Genomic DNA, 8,587 nt, shown 5'->3' with positions numbered 1-8,587 from the left:
CTTTGCCTCGTTTTATTAATGTGTCCAATTTATTGGCTATTTTATAGACGACATTAGCGCCGGCATTTTTTAGCGAACGACCAATGCTCTCACTCACATCTTTAACATACGGCAACGAAATGTAAGGAGAAATTTTTGAACGCCCATCATACGCTTCAAATGTACTGTTATCATCAGTACGATTTTTTAGAAAACTAATTCTTCTATCTGTATGTTTTTTGATGATGCGCATTGGAAAGCAATTATTCAGTAAAATTTCTTGCACTGTATCAATATTTTTACTATGGAATTTTTTGTCTGATAATAGAATAGCGTGATCTATGAGGTTGTAAATAGTATTGATTTTGTATTTCAACGGATGGTTAGAAAGAAAGTTTAAATACCTTCCAGACCATGTCGGTTTTTTATACCAATCAGTAATAAGTATATTATTGCTCCGTATGACGCTCGTATTCAAAAAATTAATCGAAGAGTTAATTTCAACTTCGTATGTGAATTTCAACCGTTGATGATAGTTGTTAAATGTCGATAGCATCTCATCAATTTTTTCACGTGGCAAAATGACAAAAATGTCATCAACGTATCTATAATAAACCGGTACGTCAAAATTAAGTAAACTCAAGCAATGCGTCTCTAAATCCTCCATAACAATGTAACGATACCCCCGTTACCCGACCGAACACCGTGCGGAAGGCTGCGCCCGGCAAACACCGGCCGGGCGATGCAGCGGGCGCAATGCGCCATCATTTATTAAATACACACGAATCGGGCCAGTTAGTCAAAATCCGTACGGCGTACCGAAAACCACGACGTCACGAAAATACCCGAGCGCTACCGAAGACGCGCGGAAATTCCCGAACGCGAAGCCGGGACGCTTAAAAAGAGCGATTCGAGGCGAGAAAGCTCATTCCGGTCCCGATCCGCTCTCGAGCACACATCCCGAACCGATTCCAGAATAAAAACACGAGTAAGCCGCAAATAACGGGGGTCGGGTGTACTCTGCCTCCGGTGGGTGTTCCCACCTAGAAAGCGCTATAGTGTCGTCCGTCTTCTCTCGCTGTGAGCGTATGACCAAAGGGGTCGGGTGTGCCCGGTACCGGCGACGGGAACTCCCGTCCAAGGCGGGGAACTCCCTACCTTGTGACTGATTGCCGGAACCGGGGTACGGAAGGACGAGCAGTGGTATCAACGCAGAGTACTGGTTCCGGCAATCAGTCACAAGGTAGGGAGTTCCCCGCCTTGGACGGGAGTTCCCGTCGCCGGTCACTATCCTCCGCGCAACTATATCCTTGCACGCGGACGCGAGTCGCGAGTCGCGAAAGAGCCCGCGTATAATCCCGCGCGAGATATATCGAACGCTCTCTCGGGCGCGAGAGAGAGTCCGTGTAGAAAAAACGCGAATTCCGGAGCCACGCGCTCGGCCCCGCCGCGCCCCGCTTCCTGCGCCGTCATCGTTCGCCACAATAACATAAACACGCGTGAGCTAGTGGCCCTTTAAAGTATAGCTACCCGAGCCTAGGGGCAATAACCTCGCGATTGAAAACATATGATCGCGCCTCTCTGTATCGATATTATATCGCGGATTTTGTACGTTATTTAGCCGAAGCGTTTACCGCATTAATTCTGTTCTTTTAATTGTAGTATTGTTGTATCGAAGCAGTGGTATCAACGCAGAGTACTAAGCGTTTACCGCATTAATTCTGTTCTTTTAATTATAGTATTGTTATATCGCGGATTTGTGTATATTATTTAGCCGAAGCGTTTACCGCATTAATTCTGTTCTGTTAATGGTATTATTATTATATCGCGAGTTGGTCTCTTATATGGACACCTAACGGACGAAACATTCATTTCTTTAATGTTTTTTTTTTGAATAAACAGTTTTAAGTTAAATATTAAATCATCGTCTTGTGTTTTCGCCTGAACCGTTTTCCCCGAACCTTGTGATCCCGACTGAGCGCAGTCCGGCCGTATCGGAAAGAAAACGGTACGTTACAACAATGTCCGCCAAAATCGGTGATAGTGGGGAGCCCATTGGACTACCGAATATTTGTTCATAGAAATGTCCGTTAAAACTAAAACTAGTGGAATCCAAAATCAATTCTATTACATATAAAATTTGGGATAAATTAAATTTCGTCTTTATCGCAATGTCGCTCCAACGTTTTTTAATGCCGTCTATAACTAATTCTTTGGGGATCTTTGTAAATAGAGAACTAACATCCAATGAGATCATTACATCATCCTCATTGATAGGCATGTCTTTAATAATTTTAGCAAATGACCACCCATCTTTAATATGGGACATTGGTTTTTTAATGGAGTTATATATTTGAAGATTTGAAGCGTATGATGGGCGTTCAAAAATTTCTCCTTACATTTCGTTGCCGTATGTTAAAGATGTGAGTGAGAGCATTGGTCGTTCGCTAAAAAATGCCGGCGCTAATGTCGTCTATAAAATAGCCAATAAATTGGACACATTAATAAAACGAGGCAAAGATTCATTGCCCAACAATGATAGAACTAATGTTGTATACAAAATTAATTGTAATAATTGTAATGCCTCATATATCGGGCAAACAAAGAGACATATGCGCACTCGTGTAAAAGAACACTGTAACAATATAAAATTACATGCGACAAATCATTCTGTTATAAGTAAACATAGACTAACATATGGACACGATTTTGATTGGACATCACCCGTTATATTGCACAGCGAAAAGCATGTTAGAAAGAGAGAAATCGCAGAGATGTTTTTTATCAAAAAAGTTAGCAATACAATTAACCTACATAAAGACACTGAGAATCTCAATAACATTTATGATAAAATTATAAAGGTCATATAATCTTTGGCTTTATATATTTAACAATATGTAAGATGTGATTTGCCAGTCGAATTTTTAAACAAGGTTTAAGATTTTATTGACCAACACTGACTAAAATTAATTCTTATATTATAAGACCTTATTTGGGAATAATCTCAATTCGAGATTTATTTCCCGACTCCCCTCTAACCCCCCTATAAAATTATAGGCGAGAAAAATATAGATCCGAAAGTCGCTGAATCGGGAATCGAACCCGAGACCTTTCGCTTGCCGGGCGACTGCTCTCACCAACTGAGCTATTCAGACCCTTCGATTCTATACTTTTCTCTGCCTTGATAAACAATTTCAAACAACACCATTATTAGGTCCAGGTGTGTAAATAACAATATGTAAGATGTGATTTGCCAGTCGAATTTTTAAACAAGGTTTAAGATTTTATTGACCAACACTGACTAAAATTAATTCTTATATTATAAGACCTTATTTGGGAATAATCTCAATTCGAGATTTATTTCCCGACTCCCCTCTAACCCCCCTATAAAATTATAGGCGAGAAAAATATAGATCCGAAAGTCGCTGAATCGGGAATCGAACCCGAGACCTTTCGCTTGCCGGGCGACTGCTCTCACCAACTGAGCTATTCAGACCCTTCGATTCTATACTTTTCTCTGCCTTGATAAACAATTTCAAACAACACCATTATTAGGTCCAGGTGTGTAAATAACAATATGTAAGATGTGATTTGCCAGTCGAATTTTTAAACAAGGTTTAAGATTTTATTGACCAACACTGACTAAAATTAATTCTTATATTATAAGACCTTATTTGGGAATAATCTCAATTCGAGATTTATTTCCCGACTCCCCTCTAACCCCCCTATAAAATTATAGGCGAGAAAAATATAGATCCGAAAGTCGCTGAATCGGGAATCGAACCCGAGACCTTTCGCTTGCCGGGCGACTGCTCTCACCAACTGAGAGCAGTCGCCCGGCAAGCGAAAGGTCTCGGGTTCGATTCCCGATTCAGCGACTTTCGGATCTATATTTTTCTCGCCTATAATTTTATAGGGGGGTTAGAGGGGAGTCGGGAAATAAATCTCGAATTGAGATTATTCCCAAATAAGGTCTTATAATATAAGAATTAATTTTAGTCAGTGTTGGTCAATAAAATCTTAAACCTTGTTTATATATTTAGTTTTTGACGAATCATCATAACGATAGGATCGTTTTCTCTTTTTCTCTCTTTCAAATGTTTTGACAAAATTGAATTTATGTTATGTTTATTTAAATATGTTGTAACTATATTATGGAAAAGTTGACGTTATCGTTAATTTGGCTGCACCTCTACTAATAAAGTATGTAAAAAAATTTCTAACTTTTGACATATCAAACCGTCTCACACTTATGATTTAAAACTGTATTGTTTCAGTATTACACTTGATAAGGACCACATCCATATGGTCGAAACGTTGTGTGTTTTTTAAATAAATATAATTTTGGCTAGTTGGGTCGACTTTACTTCGTTCCTATTTTAAAATTTTACTAGCGACTTTTTAAGTATCTAATTATTGTTTAGGATTAAGTTGTTTGTAAGAATTTTTATAATACTGAAGAAGACTGCGTGCAGTTGAAACGTTTATACTTTCCATTTATATTTTATTATGTTTTGTATAATAAATTGAATAAACTTGAGTTTAATATAACACCCTAATAATGGCTCGAAAAGTTGGCCTCTTAAATATATGAATTCGTTTTGAATATTTAACGTATTTTAGAAATTTTGAGTATTATAATAAAATATAAATGTCCCATAAATATCCACTGGATAACCACAGGATGTTTGTAGAATATCTGGCTTGTCTATATTATTTCGAATAGCTTACAACGTCCCAAAATGATCCTAAACACATCCAGGATATCCTGAGATATTCCCCAGGATATCCTATATTAGAATTGTTTTTTTCACAAGATTCTTCACTCTTTTTCTCTCGAACATCTGAATATACATTTATCTCACTTTAAGTACAGAAAATGTTAAGAAATTTAGATAAAACGAGCAAACCTATTATCGTTAAAATATATTACAAAATATTAGATATATAAAATGTCCTATAAATATCCTAGGGATTTCCTTAGGATATGATCTAGATTTTTGCATAAATGTTATTTATATAATAAATATTGGAATATACAGTTGCGTTTTTTTTATTTAATGTATCTCTCTTGAAACTGAACAACTTTTGTATAAAACATTTGTCTGAAATATTCTAAATATTTTTCGAGATATTTCAGATCTGTATCAATAATTAAGATGGGACATCTTGTATATAATTTGAAAGTCTAAGAATAATATTAGATGTAATTATTATAATATCGTGTAATGAATCTTCTGTCATGAGTCTTATCTTTAAGAAGTGAGTCACATATAAGGAATAACAAGCTTTTTAAATATCGCGCGCATATATGTATTTAGTAAACGCGCATGCGCAAAATGTATATTTTCGCGGGAAGTCCCCATCGTATACGAGGGTGGTTTGAAAAGTCCGTGCAAAAATGAAAACTACTTAATTTTTCGGGATAAACATTTTTTATTTTTCAACGTAGTCTCCTTTTAGGCTTATACACTTCGTCCAACGCTGCTCCAGATTGTTGATCCCTTCCAAATAATAAGATTGGTCCAACTCTGCAAAATAGGCATTCGTTTCCGCAATCACCTCCTCGTTTGAATAAAATCTCTTTCCTCCGAGCCATTTCTTCATATTGGGGAACAAGTAGTAGTCCGAGGGAGCCAAATCTGGAGAATAGGGGGGATGCGGAACGAGTTGGAACCTTAATTCCATCAATTTTGCGGCTACAACTACAGATGAGTGAGCTGGTGCGTTGTGATGGAAAAGAACTTTTTTGTGGGCCAATCGTGGACGTTTTTCTTGCAGCTCGGTTTTCAAACGGTCCAATAACGATGAATAATATGCACCTGTAATAGTTTTGCCCTTTTCCAAATAGTCGATGAGGATTATTCCTTGCGAATCCCAAAAGACAGTCGCCATAACTTTCCCGGCCGAAAGAACGGTCTTCGCCTTCTTTGGTGCAGACTCCCCGCTGGCAACCCATTGTTTGGACTGTTCCTTGGTCTCAGGCGTGTAGTGGTGTATCCATGTTTCGTCCACAGTGACGAAACGACGCTTAAAGTCCTGTGGATTCCGCTGAAACAGCTGCAAACCGTCCTTGGAACACCTCACACGATTTCGTTTGTTGTCAATTTTGGAACATCTCACACGATTTCGATTGCTGTGAGCAATCGCGGCACCCATCTTGCGGATAGCTTTTTCATGTCCAAATGTTGATCCAAAATATTATGTACCCGTTCACTCGAGATGTTCACAGCACTAGCAATCTCGCGCACCTTCACTCTTCTATCATCCATCATCATATCATGGATTTTATCAATGATTTCTGGAGTAGTGACCTCAATAGAGCGTTCAGAACGTTCAGCGTCACTTGTGCTCATATGGCCACTCCGAAAATTTTGAAACCACTTATAAACTGTTCTAATCGAAGGTGCAGATTCACCATAATGTTTATCAAGCTTCTCCTTAGTCTTTTGAGGCGATTTGCCTTTCATAAAGTAATGTTTTATCAACACACGAAATTCTCTTTTATCCATTTTTTGGAAATCACTCGACTTTCTCGATTCAAACGAACGCCAAACACAGAGAAATAGACCGATCTGGCTGAAACTTGGTGTGTGTTCTTCCAAGAGATGCTACTAACTAAAAATAACCCCGATACGCACCAGTGGTGCCATCTCTCTGACTTTTCACGGACTTTTCAAACCACCCTCGTATATGGCGAGCATCGGAGTTCGGGAGCTCGAAACTGTAGAAGGTAAATGCTGAACTGTACAGTGCACGTGTCAAACAATTTCATCGAAAAGTTTTAGTAAGTAATAAAACAAGCTGTAAACTAATTCATCATGAGGAGTAAATCAGATTTCAGATATGACGCATTAATACAGTGAATGAGTGTCTTTCCAGTAAAAAAAATGCAAGTCATCGTAATAGCGCGATTTTATTCAAGATTGTCTTTAATAGTGATCCAGTCTTAAATTTATATAATCACGAATTAGGATCAAAATTTGTTTATTTTGCAATTATAAATCTATGTAGAGCATTGTGAAATTAGATTGACTATAAAATATGAGGTTATGAAAGAAAATTATCCTAGAATTCAACTTGTGCCGACTTGTGTTTCTTACTGGAAAGCACTTCATTAAACAAAAATCATCACATGTATAAAAGGCTAACTTTTAATAAGGAAAGCTTTCTTTTAGGGTGCTAAAAAAAATACTACGGCAGCTGAAAGCAATAGCACGGAGTATTCAGATTTGACACAACAGTGGCAACGTAGCTGTAGTGAAAGGAGAGAATACGTATACAGGCTCAACCAGAATTATAATTGACATAACAGTGGTAAGATATTATCCTAAATATTATCTTTATTCATAAAGATTGTATTATTTATTCTATTAATGAGGAAAAAAATCTTAAAGATGTATACACTTAGAGTCCCGAAAAAAGTGATTTCTGGTCATTTCTTTTTATATATACTATGAAAGCTTTTTTTAAACTTTTTGTACTGAAAAATAGTTTTAACTATTTAGTAATTTTTGTGTAAAAAAATTTAGAATTCCGAATTATAAAGGCGATAAGAGAGCATGCAAAAAAAACATTTTCCAGTAGACGTAAGTCTCTAAACTGCATTTTCTTAAGAAAAAATGAAAGAGATTTTTAAAAAATATGTTAAATTATTTAATCGGCATCAGTTGTTTATAAAAATATTAATTTTTGACAATGGCAAAATTTACGAGTAATTTGATTGAATATAGACTTTGACTTATTTATTTCGGAAAAAAGTTCTAAAAAAATTGTTTTAAGTATTATTTTTTAAAACGTAACTTTGAGGGGTCCCAATGATATACTTTACATAATATTTAAGCAATATTATTGAAAAATAAATGATTAATAACTAAATGTGATTCTTAAATTCGGCCAATAGAGCCAAGCACGAAAATTAAATCTAGTTTCTCGGAACTGTATCTTTTGGTTTGAGATTACTAAGTTCGATCAATTAATAAATCCTCGAACTTACAACGGGAAAATAGGCGAGAAAAATATTGGTCCGAGAGAGAGAGAGAGAGAGAGAGAGAGAGAGAGAGAGAGAGAAAGAGAGAGAGAGGGAGAGGGAGAGGGAGAGGGAGAGGGAGAGGGAGAGGGAGAGGGAGAGGGAGAGGGAGAGGGAGAGGGAGAGGGAGAGGGAGAGGGAGGGAGAGAGGGAGAGAGAGAGAGAGAGAGAGAGAGAGAGAGAGAGAGAGAGAGAGAGAGAGAGAGAGAGAGAGAGAGAGAGAGAGAGAGAGAGAGAGAGAGAGAGAGAGAGAGAGAGAGAGAGAGAGAGAGAGAGAGAGAGAGAGAGAGAGAGAGATTGATTGATTGATATTTATTAGCTTTCTCAGCTATTTGTAAAATACAAGTCTAATTTACATTAATTACAATATACTCCTTTAACTCTCGCTTAAACGCTTCCAGTTCTTCGATTCGTCTTATTTCAGCTGGTAAGGCATTGTACATTTTCACTCCCTCATAAAACATACTCTTCTGTGCACTCGTTGTTACCTACGAAATTGTACCACAATGTCCCCAGCTTGCCGTGTCTGTCTTTTCCCACTATTGTTAACTTCTCTTTTCCCACTATTGTTCATTCTCT

This window comes from Prenolepis imparis, unplaced genomic scaffold (assembly GCF_030444845.1).
Source record: "Prenolepis imparis isolate NDT839.2.m4 unplaced genomic scaffold, iyPreImpa1.0 SCAF_7, whole genome shotgun sequence".
Lineage (NCBI taxonomy): Eukaryota > Metazoa > Arthropoda > Insecta > Hymenoptera > Formicidae > Prenolepis > Prenolepis imparis.
Note: the sequence above shows the minus strand (reverse complement) of the source record.